We start from the raw sequence: 19858 nt of genomic DNA, 5'->3' as shown, positions 1-19858 counted from the left end.
GATCATAGTGCAGATCTGCCTTATTTGAAATGCGCTAGAGTAGTCTACTGCTGTTAAGCAACTAGCTTGTAATAATTTATTGCAGTTAAATAAAGCTTTAAAAAAACTCCATGAAATAATTATAGGGATTATAAGCATTTCCAAAACCTTTGTGTTCTACAGAAATTACCCATTTAATTTCAGGGTTGGTTTGTTTAAAAAAGCTGAAATCTAAAGGCACATTAGGGGAGCTGTCAGATGCTATTTTCTCTAGGTGTTAATAAAACCAGATGAAAAAAAATCTGAAACAAATTAAAACCAAGAGCAACTTTACCATCTGTGGTTATTAGTTAGAACTTCGTGCATCAAGGGTCAGCTTGCTCTTAGAGAATGTCACTGAACACCCGCTTAATAGAACAATATGCAAATGTATTAGGTTATGGATTTACATGCAGTTTTGTTGTTGTTGTTGTTGTTGTTGTTTTTGCGGTACACGGGCCTCTCACTGTTGTGGCCTCTCCCGTTGCGGAGCACAGGTTCTGGATGCATAGGCCTAGCAGCCATGGCTCACGGGCCCAGGCACTCCGTGGCATGTGGGATCTTCCCGGACCGGGGCACGAACCCGTGTCCCCTGCATCGGCAGGCGGACTCTCAACCACTGCGCCACCAGGGAAGCCCTACATGCAGTTTCTAATGCTAATTCATCTACAGTGGATCCCCAAGAAATTGGTAGTGTGTATAGATGTGTATGTGCACATACACATAAATATAATGTTTCCATTTCTTTTTTCAGAGCAACCTGCAAACAACCAAGGCCAGTCCACCCTGCAGCCTCTGCCACCTTCCCACAAGCAGCACTCCGCACAGCACCATCCATCCATCACTTCTCTCAATAGAAACTCCCTGACCAATAGAAGGAACCAGAGTCCGGCCCCGCCGGCTGCTTTGCCCGCCGAGCTGCAAACCACACCCGAGTCCGTCCAGCTGCAGGACAGCTGGGTCCTTGGCAGTAATGTACCACTGGAAAGCAGGTAAGCCTTGAAGTTGAGACTTTCGAAGTATTTGATTGTTAGGACCACACAATGTACCTGCTTGGAGAATGCATGTTTGACAACAGTCAACAAACCATATTTTTTAAATATCTGAAATGGAAAGATAAACTAGTCCGACCCTTTCCTCACCAAGAGAGATTTGCCATCCTTATACACTCTCTGTTTTGTCTTCTCTAGAAACCGTCCCAGATGACTGGTCCTCTTCTAGTTGCTGCACCAATGACCTTTCCTGTCCTTTTCACACATTTTGTAGCCTACAAGAGATGAGAATAAATGGCTTCAGTGAAACTTTTCTTTGCTACCATTTTTTTCTTATCTACAGATGATCAGGCATGTAGAGAAAGGGATGGAGGTGTAAATGTGATTCTCAGTCCCATGATTCAGTGATTATATTGAGCATCTACTTGGTTCCAGACATCCCTGCTTTTCACAGACTCCGTTTTGTCCATCACATCCTAAAATCGTAGTGGACCCCCACTGATGATGCTTCAGCACAAGTCAGAGGACCATCTGTTAAGGGTGTTTTAGTTTCTTGCAACATGAGGGAGATGAGGGACCTTTAAGGTTCCTTCATCATTATTTCCATTCATTTTTAGACAATTCTGTTAGAAAATTCTTCCTTATGATTCCTGAATTTTCCATCCTCTGGTCTTCATCATGCAGTTGAGAATCTGTAACTGTACAAAATCATTTTGCCCCATTTCTACAGCATGGTCCGCTCTCAGCATGGCCTGTGGACCCCTTCACTTCCAGAAGCTTCACCAGATCAGTGCTCTTTCTCTGACACATACTGGTGTTTCAGTGAGGTTCTTAAGGACTTCTAGCACATCTCAGGCCACAGTTAGCAACCTGCTCACATGAGAGTGTAGATCAGTAAGAGCTATTTTGAGCTAATTCATTTCATTTTTAAATATCTCCGGGTACAGAAAATCTTACCTTCTTCCTTTGGCCAGGACCTCAACAGTCAGCATCCCCTTTGTATCACGTATCACACAAGCAAAGAGTGTGGTGTCCTAACTCATGGGTCTCCTGTTGGCAGCTTTGCAGCAGTGTTCCTCTAACACTCCTACTGGTATTTATTTCTTTCCTGCCCTAAGGTTCCAGTAGGTTCAGAGAAAAAGACTCATCACCATATAAAGCCAGAAACCAGAGGGCTCTGGACCTCCTGGGAGGGTGCCCTGCCCTCTAGATCCCCTGGCTAAAGTCAGCATTTAAATTAGCTTCTGGATGAAGAAACAGGTCTCATGATGAATAAATTGCTTTTTTTTTTTTTTTTTTTTTGCCATTAATTGCATGATCTAAACCAATTCTGCCCTGAGGACGAGCAAGCAGGATGTCCTGACAGTTAGTTGTCAGCAATAACATATTTCTGTCTTTTCTTTTACTCTTGACCTAAAAAGAAGTTTCCAAAGAATCCTTGTCTTTTCATCTACAGTGTCAGCCCAGAGTAGTTGGGTTTTATTATTTATTTTGTAATATTGAACACTCTTCTGGGAAAAATTCGGAAGTGCAGGAGAAGTAGGCAAACAGCAGGTTTTTTCACTTAAAGACAAAGAATCATGTACACAGATTTTTTTCTTAGCACAGAGCTAAATTTACTCAATGTCATTAATTAGCACACACTGAACAATCAACACTGATGCACTATTGTCATTTGGAAAAAAACTTATTAGGAAAAAAGTAATTTTCCAGTTGAGTCATCAAATTGAATATGGATAATTGCGTTGTAGTTGACAATAATTGTTTTGACAGATATTTATGAAATATGCCAAGTTAGGTCATCAGAAATGTGTTTAATTTAAGGGATGTGGTAGTTAGTACACAAGCCTCAAAAACCAGTGGTAGGAAAGCTGGTATTCCTTGAAGCCATGTCTTATAGAGCAGGTATTTAGAATAATTCGGGGGAAAGATAAGTGTGTTCTTGTTATTCCTCATATTGTGCTAATGAATATTTGCTGCTGGGAAGTTAGGGAAGAAAGTAGCTCCTTAGAGGACAACCCACAGTAGCTGTATGTGAAATTGTAGTTGATTTCTCTAAGTTCAGACCGTATGAGAAATCACTCTCAGGGCGATTTCAAAGCCGTACCATTTGAAATTCCATTTCAAAGCAATACCGTTAGTGAACCATCAATGGAATTACATTTTATAGTTTTATGAATTGACATAGTAAGAAAATCTATCAGTTGATACTCTCACACACATATACAGAAAGTATAATGAATTTGAAAATTGTACATCATGCTAAAACTTTTCAATCTGTAGTATAATTTTGTTATTTTCTCCTTTTCCAATGTTCACATCTTATAATATTACCAATAAAAAAAAAATGGCATTTCAACTTGCAGGTACTCAGTGAATCAACCTGGGCGGAGGTGTGAAAATTTCCCACTGTACTGACGTAGTGCCACTGTGGTTTCTTTAATAGTCTCGCTTGGCTGGAACTCTTGAGGTGAAGAACCAGTCTTATTTATCATTGATTTTTCCTTTTTTAGTTAAGGTTCCCTATTGAGTATGATCCTCAGTTTCAACTATATTAACAACTTTATCCAGACTTGTGTCTGCCTTTGACTGTTTTTTAGTCTAGTGTAGAGTTTCGTCTTTGGCAATTATTGCTATTTATACATAGACTCATCTTACTGATTGTCACTTTTCTGAAACTGTCATTTAAAGGTTGTAAGCTATAAAGATTGAAATTCAGTTCTGTGAGGATAAGAATCTCTGGGGTTTTTTTTCTCTTTGTCGCTTCCCCTTTTCTCCTTTCAGCATATCCTGATAATAGTTGGCTACAAGTGGCATGTAATAATCCATGAAAATCTCAAGTCATTTGCACCTAAACTTGGTACAAAAGACATAAAAGATGTGTCCTGTCTGTTTCAACGTACCTTTCCTTTTGATTTAGTAAAAAGCATGTTTTCCCACCAGCAGTTTCTTGCTTCCATAAAAGTGTGTATGTCCTTTCTCTAATGAATTTAGCCGTTGCCACTGCTGGAGACTGTCGATGTTACTGTGTCCTGTGCACGTCTACCCACTAAACAGAGTAGCTCTGGTTGCCCATCTCCAGCGAGTTTCAGATCTAGAGTCACATCAAGATGCGAACAAGCATTTGCCATTTATAAGCATGTTCTTATTGTCTCATCATCTCCTAAAAGTAACAATCAGGGCCTAGACAGAGCACCAGTACTTGCTTAGAACTTCTCTGAAGACTCCTTTTCTTTGAGCTCAGTATTTCTCGTCCTTTGTATAATTCATTTTTAGGGCATCCGATAGCCTATAGCTCATCCTTTGTTTATTTTATACTTCAGCTGCTTCCGTACATAATAATAGCTGCTACCAGAATATAGAGCAGCTGAAGAAAAGTGTACACTTGACTCAGGATAGCACCACTTAAAGTTGCAGCACGGAGACTCTCACTGAGAATCCTGACCTTCAGCAATTGTAAAGTTAATTGCCTGCAAGTTCCTCACTTACATATGTGAATTACGTAGCTTAGTAGTTACCTATTAGATGTTAACCAAGTGGTTCAAGTGTAGCTGTTTAATAAAAGATTTATTACAGTCTCATTTATTGAAGTCTACTTTGGCCTTGATAGTTCATTAGTGATGTTCCCATAGCTTTTTACCTTGTAGCTCAGCAATGCTTTGCTAATTATTAATGTATGAAATTGCATAGTAAATTACCTTTTTATTATTGCATTTTTAATTCAAATATCAAGATGTCTTGGGCTGCTTTAATGTGAGATCAATTGCTACATCTTTAAAAAAAAAAAAAACCTAAACAGAAGTATCATTTACTAAAGTAAGATATTCTCCTTTTTTTTCCCCTCTTTCATCTTCACTCTAAATGGTTCTAAGGAAAAGGAAAGACAATCAGGTCTGAGTCAGCCTTGCCTGTTAGAAGTCTAGGCAGCAACACACACGTCCTGGCCGTATAGTACCAGGGTAGAGCTTTCCCAGTTGAAAAATTGTACCTCCACCTACAAGCTGATAACCAGCTACCTTTAGCAAGGCAGTAAGTAGTAAGATCCTCCATAATTAAAGATACAGCTGTAAGTAGAATATACCTAGGAAGGTAATCTACGAACTTAAGTTTACTGAGTAATGCCATATCCTTTTGTTAAAGATAGTTCGAGGAAACCCAAGGACACCTGTGGGAAAAGAGAAAATCACAAAATACAGTGAAGAGAGGTAAAACTGAAGAAGCTAAAGTTACTGAATGTAAACTTCAAAATCAGATGTGGATCTAGGCTAAGAAATTCTTTTTTTTTAATAGTAATCTTTTATTTATTCATTTATTTTTATATTTATTTTTGGCTGTGTTGGGTCTCCGTTTCTGTGCAAGGGCTTTCTCTAGTTGCGGCGAGCAGGGCCACTCTTCATCGCAGTGCGCGGGCCTCTCACTGTTGTGGCCTCTCTTGTTGCGGTGCACGGGCTCCAGACACGCAGGCTCAGTAGTTGTGGCTCACGGACCTAGTTGCTCCACGGCATGTGGGATCCTCCCAGACCAGGGCTCGAACCCGTGTCCCCTGCTTTAGGAGGCAGATTCTCAACCACTGCGCCACCAGGGAAGTCCTAAGATATTCTTAATTAATCTTTGAGAGTCTCACCATCTCCATTTGTTTAAAAAAAAAAAAAAACCCAGTAAACTCATCTAAAATTACATACTAATGAATAGTAAAAATCAAGGGGTTCCAGATCTCTTGAAATATTTCACCTTCAATAACTTATGGTATTTGTTAAAAGGCCCGTAGAGGGATATGTGTCCAGTTGTAAGAGTAACAGGAAGACAGAGGAAGATGGATGTGTGATGCAGGAGCATTTGCTAGGAGGTGTTTATATTTAAGACTTGTTTCAATTTGTGGCTTAAAAATTTTTGTCTCAGTGAGAGGAGGATAATTCCAGAAGCTGTTGCAGTCCTAGTTCAGTGCCTGTGTTCTATCGTAACCATATAATTTATCATCAAACCAGGACAATATGAGAAAGAAAGGGGACTGTGAACAGTTACACTGGAACTACAGGCATAAACTAAGGCCGTTGTGGGCAAAGAGGCATATGGTTACCCTACTAAGTTTTATTCCCAAGAGTAAAGTAAGTTCAAATTATTTTATACATAAGGTAAATAATAACAGAGATCAAGTTAGAGGCAGTGGAAAGGCAGCCCTTGGTTGAATACAGCTGTGACTCCTACTTTGAAATCTTCTAGTTTCTGTTGCCAACATGTAGCAAATATTTAACCCTTTGTCAACCGCTTCATAGAGAAAGCTTCTGTTGGCCCCCAAAATGTGTCACTCCTAGAAATGATACATAAAACGGTCGTCTTTATTTTCTTCTCACAGTATCAAGAGAACAGGAGGGGGCATATACTTGAAGTCAGCATGTTGAATGACTTTTTTTTCCCAAAAAGTTCAAATTTAATTTCTTAAATGTAATATGTTAAAGGTAAATCATATATTAACTAAAAATGTTAAGCAAAGATAAATTTTGATCCTGGTTTTACTCAAAGATCCATGTATCTCTGGCAACATTATAATTTGGTTTCTGAAACCATTCTCTTATACTGAAAGAGTTCTCATTCTAAAATGAAGTATGAGATAAAGATTCAAAGATGATTACTCAGTGAAAGCAGAAGCATCCTTTTTCATACAAGATTGCTACTAACCAGCTGTAATGCTGTGGTCTCAGTTTGGGTGTTCAGCAGGCAACATGCCAATAATTAAAATGAGAAAGTAGGCTGTGGGCTGATTGTAGCTCTAAAATAAAGGTCATTCCCAGGAGTCCATATTGATATATATTCCTGAATAAAACCTAGTAGATCTAGTAGAGATATAACACAGTTTAGCAGCATGAGAAGAACATGTGCTTTGCAGTCAGACCTGACTTTTAATCGTAGATCCGTCATTTAAACTAGCCGTGTAGTCATCTACAAATTATTTAATTATTTCATTACTTAAATCTGAGGTCAATTTCCAACGCAATAATAATACCTACTCATAATAGTGTTGTATTGAATGAAATAATGTAAACAACTCATCTGGCAGTAGGTGCTTCATAAATGTTTTTTCTAAATATGACCAAACAATAATAATAGTAATAACAACCATTGCATAGGATAAGATGACCCAATTGCTTAACAGCCGAACGAATATCTTTTATTATTTGCTTAACAGCCAAACGAATATCTTTTATTATTAAGTAGCTCCCTTCTCTCCAGGAATGAAGAACATATTTGTCTTAACTGGAATAATTATGTCTAATTTATCTTTATGAGTTAGGTAGTCCAAGCCTTAACCATAGTTTTACCAGAATAAAATCTCTTGGTTTTTTTTTCCACTATTCCTGTCATTAAACAAAAAGTACATGAATTTTTGCAAGTCTGTTAATTTTGTTCTTGAGAAGAAAAAAAAAAATCTTCAAATTATAATGAAAGGCAACTATTCATAGCCCTGAAACATTTAGTTAACTAAAGTAATAAATGTTTGGAATGAATCCATAAAAGCCTTGATAGATGCATTGTCTTCACATCAGTCAGAAGTTAGACCCCAGTTATATTTAAGGTTTTTAAAGCTTTAGGTATCTTTTGAGTGTGATGAAGTCACTGTACAAAAGAGTAGGAGTGTTATTTTGTTTAACTGAGGTGAACCAGTTTTTTTTTTAATAGTAATTAAGATACCAAGAAAGTATGTATTAATCATTTGCTGTAGGCCTTAGATGATTTTTGAAAGCATAATTCCAACCAGTTGCAAATACTGTATACTCTGATAATGTTTGGTTTTGGATAACCATCAATCTGTATAAAATATTCATATATGATAACCTGAATTTCCATAGTATCTAGAGTAATGATTTCTTAATTACTCCTAACACATTTCTGGTCGCTTCTCTGAACATGATCAAAGTAAAAGGTCATCTCTGCCATTACTCTGGTCATAGCTAATGACTGTGATTTAATCATAATCTTTTTCTGGATATGACCTATTCATTTTGAGACACCTCTCTTCTTCCTCGGCAACTGTTTTTGGAAGCTTTAAAAAATTCTTTTACTCTTCACTGATGTTGTCTGTGAAAATATGTTTCAGTCCTCTTTCCTTGATTTTGTGTGTGTGTGTGTGTGTGTGGTCTCTACTTAACATCATTACTACATGTTGATTTTATCTTTTCCTAGAAGTTATTGTCCAATTTTAAAACTATGTGTTTATCTCTAAAATGTCATCCTCTGGTTTCATCGCCATTTAATATATACCCTGTCAAAGACAATTGCTTTTCTTTTCCTGCGTTTCTTCATTTTGCCTTGACATTCTTGTGCCTGTTTTATTTCTTTCTCCTTTAATTGCAAACCTGAGTCTGTGTCGTATTACAGCATTCTCAGAACCCTTTCTTCTTAGCCCATTAAGATTAAATTCTTGAACATGCAATTAGCCAACTAAGTTTAATAAATTCTATTTGATAACCCCTCTGATTCTGCTAAAACCCTCTTTATGATTTCTTAGCATCTCACCTCATATTCTGAACCACTTAAAATGCTACTACCAGAAGTCATCTTGTTCCAGTTACATCCAGCACTAATAGAATATTGCTTCTTTCGGGTCATGGTGTACTAGACACCAGATCTGGATCAAAATCTCAACATCCTACTAGCTATATAACCTTGGGCCAAGTACTCATACATTTTACCTCGTTTTCTCATAAAATGGGTTTGATGATACTTCACAAACATTTTATAAGTATTCCTTGAAATATCATATGTAAAGTATCTGGCACTTCAGTTTCTTTTCTTTTCTTTATTCTTTTCTTATGCTATACCTTTAAAAATAAAATAATTGAGTTAGCATTTATAAAGGTAAATGACAGCTACCAAGGCAGTGAAGGCAATGACAATTAACCAGGAACTTACATGCTGATTAATTTTTGTGAGCAATTAGGTAGCATTCTCAGCTTTGGAGCTAGGTATTTTGTTATTGTGAGAATAATCACTATATCCTCAGTTTAATTGGGGTGACTTCCTAGAGGAAATAAATTATGAAGTAAATTTTCAAAGACAGGGTTTGTTTTAGAAAAAGCTAACAGTGATAATACGGGAAAGAAATTATCTGAGATAGTGGTGGAGTAGTGCTACTTCATAAAATAAAGCCTGAATGCATTCATTCATTCAGCAGATGTTTATGAAATGTACCCATATGAAAAACTCAAGTTTATTATGGAGGACCTGTAGAAGGTATGACTGCTTCTGAAAAAGATTGGACTATATATTCCAGAGCAAATTTCAGGGTTGGAATTGATTTTAGAGATGATCTAATCTTAACTTCTTTTTAAGGTACATGGAGATTTAGTAAAATGCCTGAGATCATGTGATCACTAGCATTCAGCTAGATCTCAGGTTCCAAATTCATTACCTTTTCTTCTTGTAGTGTCTCTACATTTTTTTTTATTACATACGAAAGGGAAAAATAAAGTACGCAACTCTGAAATATATGTATTTATCAAATTAACAATTACACAGTTGTAGCAATGTACTAATCTTATGCATGTTATCGTACATATATAAAACTAAAAATTGAAAGGATGAAATGAAATAGATAATATTTTTAAATAATTTTCTTTTATTTAAGTCTATTAAGTTTGTTCATTTAGTAAATTATTTATTAAATATACACTTATGAAATAATTACATATCAAAGTCATCATACCTTAAACATTTTTCAATCCTAACAATTATATATACTTACTTTTGACAAATAAAAGTTGTATATATTTAGATTGTACAATTTATCTTTTTAAGGTGTACATGATGATTTTATATGTGTGTGTGTGTGTGTGTGTGTGTATATAACTGAGTTAATTAACACACCCATCACATCACATAGTTATCTTTTGTGTGTATGTGTGGTGAGGACACTTAGGATCTACTCTTTTAACAATTTCAAGTACACGATATAGTATTATTATCTGTAACGACCAGGCTGCACATTAGCTCCCGACTTACTCACCTGATAACCCAAAGCGTCTCCCCAGTTCCCCCGCCTCCCAGCCCCTGGTCTTGGCAACCAGACCATTCTGCTCTCTGGTTCTGTGAGTTTGACTTCTTTTTTTTATTTTTTATTTTGGCTGTTCAACACAGCATGTGGGATCTTAGTTCCCCGACCAGGGATTGAACCCATGCCCCCTGCATTGGGAGTGCAGAGTCTTAACCACTGGACCGCCAGGGAAGTCCCAAAGTTGACTTTTTTAGATTCGACATATAAATGAAATCATACAGTATCTGTTGTAACTTGGCTAATTTCGTTTTCTAGCAAACTAATTGGATGTTGTTGCATTTTCACATTTTTAAGTAAACGAAGGCAAAACCCACTAAACTACCACGTTTTGCAGACATTGAAGCCGTTTAGAAAACTGATAATTGGCATAGGTGGCAATCATCGTTCTTGGCAACAAAATTATAATGAGAATAATTCCAAATGTACATTTAAAAAAATATTCTCTCTGGACTAAGAGTTCCTTCAGAGAAGCAGTACTTTCTTACTCATTCTTGAATAATACCTGTACCTTAAAGAGACAGATAAATAATTTTCTCAAAAATAAATTCTTGGTAGCATACTACTGACAGCCACTTGTCATCACCGAAAAGGTCAGCAAATTTGGACCCATTTTATATATTTAACCCATTTTTATGGTTTATAACTCTTTGGGGGTACTTTGCCATGAGCTCGCTGGATAACCTTTAAGTGGTTAAAAAAGATTTTCAGGATCATCCCACTACTCGTCCCAGAGAATGAGTGAAGAATTTTGTATTGAATTAATCACAGGCAAGCTGCAAAAGCTCAACGGTGAGGACGTTACTGGTAACCCCTCCTCCTGGTGAGCTCTTTTCTCTGTCTCAGGATACCGCATGGACATTAATGGCTTCCCAGCAAAAGGACTGGGTGTAGGCTCCACAGTCAGTGTATTCAATAGCGTAAAAGCCTGGTATCTTATTATTTTTTTTTTTAATTTTTATTTATTTATTTGTTTGTTTGTTTATTTTGCATTACGTGGGCTTCTCACTGCTGTGGCCTCTCCCGTTGCGGAGCACAGGCTCTGGACGCGTAGGCCCAGCAGCCATGGCTCACGGGCCTCACGGCTCCGCGGCATGTGGGATCTTCCCAGACCGGGGCACGAACCCGTGTCCCCTGCATCAGCAGGCGGACTCTCAACGACTGCGCCACCAGGGAAGCCCTGGTATCTTATTTTTAAAATAAGAGATAAATACAGATAGAAGGGTGCTTTACACATGCATTAAGATACATAGCTCATATGGCGACTACTACTATATTACATAACCGGTTAAAAACGTAAGTTTTAAGGACAAAAAGTCACGACTTTGCCCCTGTACTAACTTTGCCAAGCTAAGGCTCAGTTTTCTCATCTTAAAAAAAAGCAGAGTTTACAATCACACAGAGCAGGGATTTTATGAAGTTTACATTACATGATTTTTTCTTTGTAGACAGTAAATAGGTCCTCAATCAGCCTAACTTAAATCACTCACCACTCTTTGCACTGGTTGTTTTCTCTTTTGTTTTGTTAAATACTTTTTGTTCACTGTCACACATCTGATTGATTAAGATACCTTCAGCATCTCTTAACAACCCTGGAATTCTTTCTTTCTCCATCAACTGACATCGACACCTGAAATTCTTCTCTTTACCTATATTCACACTTCCTTCTCAAATTTATAGAAAGAGCTTTGCTGAGCAATTTTAAGCCATCAATAATTAAATGAATTAATAATTAAGTAGATTAAATCTTGTTCAAATAGCACATAGGAATTTTTTTTTTTAGTAAATTTATTTATTTATTTTTGGCTGTGTTGGGTCTTCGTTTCTATGCGAGGGCTTTCTCTAGTTGTGGCAAGCGGGGGCCACTCTTCATCGCGGTGCGGGGGCCTCTCACTGTCGCGGCCTCTCTTGTTGCGGAGCACAGGCTCCAGACGCGCAGGCTCAGTAGTTGTGGCTCTCGGGCCCAGTTGCTCCACGGCATGTGGGATCTTCCCAGACCAGGGCTTGAACCTGTGTCCCCTGCATCGGCAGGCGGATTCTCAGCCACTGCGCCACCAGGGAAGCCCAGCACATAGAAATTTAAAGATCTTTTGCATTTCTATCTTAATTTTAATATATTTAGTATGTAATAACTGCCAACGGTAGTGTAATTGATATCTATCTATCTATTTATTTATTTATTTGCAGTATGCGGGCCTCTCACTGTTGTGGCCTCTCCCGTTGTGGAGCACAGGCTCCGGATGCACAGGCTCAGCGGCCATGGCTCACGGGCCCAGCCGCTCCACGGCATGTGGGATCTTCCCAGACCAGGGCTTGAACCCGTGTCCCCTGCATCGGCAGGCGGACTCTCAACCACTGCGTCACCAGGGAAGCCCAGTGTAATTGGTACCTTAAAACACGTAGGAAAATATCTAATATAGATTTGGGCATTTGATACCATGGCTGCACAGTTAAAATAACTAAAATATAACAAAGACTATTAAACTATTTTAGCCATCTTGATACTGGTTAAAAAAAGTCTGCATATTTAATCTGGTTGTTCAGTTCTTTTTTTTTTTTTGCGTTACGCGGGCCTCTCACTGTTGTGGGCTCTCCCGCTGCAGAGCAGAGGCTCCGGACACGCAGGCCCAGCGGCCATGGCTCAGGGGCCCAGCCGCTCCGCGGAATGTGGGATCTTCCTGGACCGGGGCACGAACCCGTGGTTGTTCAGTTCTTAATGCTCCCAAGCAAACTGTATAACACGACTTGTTGCTTGATTATAAACATGTCTAAGTTAAAACAAGTCATAATAAAAATACTTTGCCTCCTATTGTAGACCTACTTATTTTTTATAACTGTGGTTATGCTTAAATTTTATATTTTATGTCTCTCGCTTAAGACTGAAAAGTGAATGTATAAGACAGTAAAGAATTCACTAAAATATATTTCCCACAAATCACCTTAATACTGTCTAGAATTTTGCCTCCCAATTTTCAGAGATCAGTTAACACATAATGCTGTACTTACCATGTACCTGTTGTACATTCAGTATGATTATAAATTGATACAGAGGCAATTGCTAAAATGTATAATTATTAATACATTCATATTGCAATTTTTTGTAAAATATTATAAAACAATTTTTTTCACAAACCTCTTGTACAACCACTAATAGCTCATATTAATTCAGGTAACAGCAGTGAAATGTATCTTGTTTATAAGCTTTTCATTTAAAACATTTTTCTTGCTGGGATCACCTCCCAGTGTGAAAGTTGTCCAAAGATAATAGCACATCAATTCAAAAGTGTAATAGATTTGAGAACACAACGAGAACACAACATGCTATCAGCATGAAATAGTTTATCAGTCTCACTAACTCACTGTGTCACCGCTAGAATCATTACATACTTGTTTTTTGTTTTCATGTCAAAATATGTAATTTACATTCTAATGCTGATTACTCACTTGGAGGATGTTTAATTTTCTTATTTAAAATGTTTTTCTTTAAAATAAATGCCATAATTAATTTAAAGGTAGTACAAGAAGAGGCATTTTAATTAGTAGGAGTCTAAAATATTTCCTTTTTTTGCAATTCAGGGATGCACAGTATATTACTTATACTATAAAGCATTTTCAATTAGATTTATAATAATAATACCTTTATATTAGAAGCAAAATAATTAGACTATTTTGTTTTTTGGGTTTTTTTTAGAAAGTACACTTTTTTTTTTTTTTTAGCTGCGTTGAGTCTTCGTTGCTGCGTGCAGGCTTTCTCTAGTTGCAGCGAGCAGGGGCTACTCTTTGTTGCAGTGCGGTGGCTTCTCTTGTTGCGGAGCACGGGCTCTAGGCGCACAGGCTTCAGAAGTTGCAGTGCACGGGCTCAGTAGTTGTGGCGCACGAGTTTAGTTGCCCTGTGGCATATGGGATCTTCCCGGACCAGGGATCAAACCCATGTCCCCTGCTTTGGCAGGCGGATTCTTAACCACTGTGCCACCAGGGAAGTCCCAATTAATCCATTTTGAACGAGCCCTGTCCAGTTCTTAGAAAATTTACACACACACCCGCACACATGCACACATCACCTTTCCTAGACTCGTCATATTTAAAAATTAGCAGAAATTAAATGATCAAAATGCAAGGTGAAAAAATATTGAGGTTCAGTTTATCATCAACTCACTCGAGGTAAATTTTATTTTTTCTTAACTGTTTCACCTTTTTAGTCCACCCTTGAGACAAGCCTCTTCCGTTTTTAGATCCCATTAGATAATTTTTTATTCTTAGTTAAAGCTTTTGGCAAGTGCTGCTGCTACCATAGTGGTTATTGAAGAAGTTAATTAAAAACTAGTCCTCCAAATACCTTTTACTTTCCTTCTACCAGTTAAGTACACTCTTAACTGGTTCTGTCACTCCCACCCTTGAAAGCACGTTTTAATATAATATGTAAAGGATGAAAGAAAAAGCTTCACCTGTAATAATGAGGGTTCAGCGGGGGATTTCTGCACCCTCTGAGCTTCAGGGAAACAATTTTGTTTCATCATGTAGCTTTGTGGATCAGAAGCTACCACTGCTGCAACCTTTGTCAGGGTGTGTGTGGTCGTGCACCCACCGTAGCCAGTGCTGGGAACAGCACCTTGATTGTCACAGCTTTGTCCTCAGCTGCTTCAAAGGAGAAAACTTAGGGAGAAGCCATGTTGTGAGGGAAAATACTCTTATTTTTTTCCTTCCCCTCAAAGTAGCAGATGTGTAAAGGAGTAAGGAGGTTATATTTGTGTGTGTGTATACAGTGCTTTTAAAATGTTAGAATTGAGTTTTCCAGAAGTCTCTTCTAATAGATAAAGAGAATGAGTAGAGATAGCTGTTTCTTTCCTACATAGATTTTAATCCAGGTAATACATTGAAGCAAAGTTTTTAGAGGAAAAAAAGAATATATAAAAACAATTCCAGCCAAAAAGGTTAAGAGTAGAGAAATAGCATCATCTCTATGAAGAAAAGTATTGAAACCTTTTGGGAAGCTGTAAATACCCAAGGTGAATTATCAGCTAGCCTTCTACATGACTCACAAATCCAAGTGTCAAGTTCAAAGAGAAAAGGAAAGAACTCCCTAAAAGAAGGTACTTGTGAAATAAGATAGTATGTTGCTGAATGTTTGATAAGCACATGGAAATATAGATACCTCTACGAAACAGAAGAGCCAGGAGAGAATGGATACTGGTGTCTAATTTAGAGATAAAGTAAAGGCCAATAAACATGGTAGACATTTAAAAGTAGCAATGAGATTAAAGAGGATGAAGCAACCAATTTCTTAACAAACAGGTGAAACTGAAAAGGAGGAACAATGGAGGGGGGGTATTGGAAGTAAGGAATTGAGTGAGATGACACAAAACAATGAAAAATATCTAAACCATTTGATTGTGAGCTCAGATGGATTGAGCCTCGTATCGCACAAATTACAGTTGCTGTAAATTGACCACTTGAAGTGACTTAGCAGCAGTGACTGTCTAAGCAGGAGTCTTTTGAACTGATTTTCTGTTTTGTTACACAATCTGGATGGGAGTCTTGAATAAAACGTGGTCCCCGGACCAGCAGCGTTAGCTGCTGGCGTTCCACCCCAGACCTTCTCTAACAAGTCTGCCAGGGATTCTGATATAAACTAAAGCTTGAGAACCGTTGCTTTACTGTATGTAATCGTCTCAAAGTACACTTCTGCTCATGTTGGTGGCCTGACCCTTGACTGTGTGAGCTCACAAGGCCCCGCCAAAACCTGTGAGTCCATCAAAAGTCTGATGGAGCCGTTTCCAGGAGAAAGATAGGTGACTGCAGAATACCTTTTGCAGTCTCGTGCAGATGTTAGTGTGGGTAGGCTTCTCCCTGAAAATTCATGGCAGCCTCTGCAATCTCTTAGTTCCGGAATCGTCGCAGAACTGCTTAGGGCCATCCTCCTTGACTGATGGAGATTTCTCTCCAAACAGCTATAGGTATTTAAGCACAGTAAGTAATTGCAGATGTCTCTTGAGAATCAGTTGCTGAAAGGCAAGGAAAACCAATAGGAACCCAGCCTTGAATAGAAACAGCTAATTTTCTACCTGTGCTTGCTTTCTTTAGTTTTCTGTTTAATAGCTGCCAAAAATTGTATATTTGCTTGCATCATTATCCTAAAGCACACCACTTAAATAAACTGCTTTTTCAAGTCTTTTAATCAGTTACCAAATGTTGCTAAATATATATTTAACAGGTAATCCACTTGGCTTTGGAGTTGAAAAATCAGAATTTGATAGTGAACATTCTAAAGACTGTTATAATGAAGCACAGGTTTTAAGGTTTAGTGTGCTCAGATAATAGTTAATATCATCTTTCAGTTTTATCATTTCTTATAAATATATACTGACAGGGTTCCCCTGGTGGTGCAGTGGTTAAGAATCCGCCTGCCAATGCAGGGGACACGTGTTTGAGCCCTGGTCTGGGAAGATCCCACATGCCGTGGAGCAACTAAGCCCGTGCGCCACAACTACTGAGCCCACGTGACGCAACTAGAGAAAGCTGCACACAACAACGAAGAACCAAAGCCGCCAAAAATAAATAAGTGAAATAAATAAATTTATAAATAAATAAATACTGACAAATATTTGGGGCTGTTTTAACTCATGCAATATTTAATATATATACTCTCAATGATAGATTACAGGTAATTGAGTGAGTGACAATGGGCAATATGAAAGGTAACACACAATAATTCAATTTTGTATATTTTGAAAATTTTTAGTAAGTATTTTACCTTAAAATGAATTCCAGGCAAACCATCCATTGTTTGGGCATCATCAAGTGACTAAAACTATTTTGAACTCAGTAGTTAATTTTAGCCTTCATATATTACCAGGTAAATTTAATCCACAAGTGTGGGACTCATTTGCTTTAAATCTGAAAATGTCATTTCAGAAGAGCTGTTTGACGTTGAGGAAATCTTATGAGACCTTTAATAAGCCTCTTAAATCCAGAAAGTTATATTTTGCTGGAAGGAAAAAGAACCTATAACTTAAAATTTTCTTAGCTCTTAAGTGAGAACTTTGGATTTTGAAAATGTAAATTTGGCCAAATATTGCCAATCTTTCTTCTTACTGGCACATTGTCTTTGAAATCAGAGCATCCAATTTGCAGCAAGCCATCTATATTATAGGTAAAATTTTTATTGATTTGCCTAGAAACATAAATAGAAGGCAAGGCATCAAGACATTTAAACAGTTCACATTTAGTTTGATGTAAATTTCTCTCTCTATTCAACAAAGACTATAAGAAGAGGAAGAAAGCATCATTTCCTGTGCAATAGAGCCTTTCTCCCCATAAGATGTAACAGGTTTTAGACAATAGAAATAGTTTTCCAGGTGTCTGTGTGTCACCAGTAAAGGTTTCAGCTGTGCCTTAGGGACCGGAACTGAACACTGACTACTGTTCTCTTTTCATTCTAATCATTTGCTTTGTTTGCTCATCTCTCAAAACGTTTTTAATACTGTATAAAACATGGAAGGGAAAAAAAAAACCCTCTTTTCTATGAAGATAACCAGTTATGAAGTTGATCTAATTAAAATTTCATTCAGTGGTTGCACACTTTCTTTTTGACTTTTATCTTCTATCCTAATGTCCCACTGAGGAAATGACTCACATGGCTTTGAATGATGCTATAACACATTTTCCAGGGATGCTTCTCATTTGGTTCCTATAATTGCCGACTTATTAAACCATGTTCTTGATTTTAGAGGAGTATCATGATGATATTAAGCTCCTGAACAAAAGACTAATATTAACCTGTTTGTTTCCTGGTGACGCTTGTAAGCTTACAATTTAATTGTATTTTATAACTTGTTTAATTTTGTACTTGATGTTAGGATCTTATAAAATGAGCACTGAATAAATTGATATTACATATAATCTAGAAAGGCACATTTAAATTTACTCCAAAAATCTGATTATTTTTCCACTAAAAATCTTAACAATAGTAAGTTTTGTGGTGATTACTTTGAAAGACAAAAACAATCAAAAGTGAAGAGTTACCAAGGAACAAAGTGTACCTGCTGAGAGACTGAGTAAAACAGCAATTAAAAGCAATTGTAAGTGGTCTGAGGTAAAGGTAGATAGAAGTTATGACTGGACATATAGAAGTAATTCAGTGTGTTGTGCAGGTTCAGTACTTAAAGCATGACATTTCACTTGAGAGTAGAAGGAAATTTGAAATGAAAATGTTACTGTGCCCATTCTTGGTGTTTGCCAAACAAATTAAAAAGAGGAAGTTGAGGTATAAGAACTCAGAAGAACTTCTCCACCCTGGCAAAAGAAAAGAAAAGAAAAGAAAAGAATGAAACAGAGAAAAAAGCAAAGGAGAAATGCTGTAAAGGAAAGAATGTAAGATCCTCTTGACTGGTTGAATACTGGTGGGAGGAGGGGGGCAGGCAGAAAAGAATAGTAATTGAAAATTACCCCTAAATCCATCAGTTAGAGAAACATTAAGGACAGAGTTACCAACAGTGACCAAAAGGTGGGAATGGAGACAGAAAGAAGGACAAGGAGATTCAGTCTGTGTCCCTACTAATTTCCTTTTTTGTTTTTTAATTTTTATTTTATATTGGAGTGTAGTTAATTTAAAATAGTGTGTTAGTTTCAGGTGTACAGCAAAGTGATTCAGTTATACATATACATGTATCTATTCTTTTTCAGATTCTTTTCCATATAAGTTGTTACAGAGTATTGAGTGTAGTTCCCTGTGCTCTGTGGTAGGTCCTTGTTGATGATCTGTTTTGTATATAGTAGTGTGTATATGTTAATCCCAATCCCCTAATTTATCCCTCCCCCAGCTTTCCCCTTTGGTAACCATAAATTTGTTTTCTAAGTCTGTGAGTCTGTTTCTGCTTTGTAAATAAGTTCATCTGTGTCATTTTTTAGATAGTAACTTAAAATTTGTGGCATGACCCAGAGGAAGATCCATCACAGAGTCAGTTAGAAATATAAGCTAGAACCAAAGGCGGAAAGCTGAAATGAAAAGGTTGGTGTGAAGGCAGATCAACAAAGACACGGATCTTTCAACTTCAGAGGAAAAACGAGCAGCTATTAATTGTGCTTAGTACTGAGTGACCCTCCCCTTTTCTGTTTGTGCTGCCTCACGGCGTTACAGTTAATGATGCCACGTGGTTCCACGGTGCTTGTCTGTTTGTTGTTGTTAATAGAATCCCCCTCAAGATTCCAAAGCCACAAAGCAACTGTTAGTGTTCGGTGACCTTCTGCACCAGCTGCCTTTGGGGCTTTGAAATTGATTTTCCCCCTCCCAGTCTCCGATAGTCTCTCTTCAAGTGTGCATCTCTCGTTTGTCACCAGAGTGAAAATGGTGGTACAAATGGCAGAGGAACTGGAGACAGGTGCCGTGCAGGGCATCGTTAGAAACATCAGAACGAGATCAGCCTGCTCCGGTGTGCCCTGTGTTACAAAGAAGCTGCTGCTGCTTCTGCTTTATTGCCGAACACAATGGGGGCCTATTCTCACAGGATCCACTTGCTCCATTCCCAAATATGGTCTGAGAAGGAAAGAAAATCCCTGCCTTTATTCTCCAGACCTCATGTGGATGCTGGGTCAAAAGCATATGTTTTTGACAGTAATTTTTGCAGAATTTTTGATACGTGAGAAGCACATTCCCAAGGCTGTGTGACTGGTGTAGAGTCACAGGGTGGGAAAGACCATCAGGACACAGGAGCAGGTGCCTTACAGAGAGTTAGGTGATGAAAGAATTTTCTGGAAACTCCTTGTATGCTCTTCATGTAGCTGAATTCCAGTATTCATTTATCTG

The 19858-nt window shown here is 37.8% G+C and overlaps 1 protein-coding gene across 5 annotated transcripts in view; it reads left to right on the top strand.

The window, feature by feature from the left end:
• Window positions 1-19858, top strand: part of TENM3 (teneurin transmembrane protein 3) — a 323385-nt gene that overhangs the window by 137743 nt on the left and 165784 nt on the right. For all 5 annotated transcript variants that reach the window (XM_060086155.1, XM_060086154.1, XM_060086153.1 and 2 more), the window contains one exon: window positions 773-1010. The gene's annotated coding sequence lies outside the window, so the exon portion shown is untranslated. Of the gene's footprint in view, window positions 1-772; window positions 1011-19858 lie in introns of those variants that run through there.

The sequence above is a fragment of the Mesoplodon densirostris genome, chromosome 20, assembly GCF_025265405.1.
Source record: "Mesoplodon densirostris isolate mMesDen1 chromosome 20, mMesDen1 primary haplotype, whole genome shotgun sequence".
In the NCBI taxonomy this organism is placed as follows: Eukaryota; Metazoa; Chordata; class Mammalia; order Artiodactyla; family Ziphiidae; genus Mesoplodon; species Mesoplodon densirostris.
This window is presented reverse-complemented; position numbering and strand designations above follow the sequence as displayed.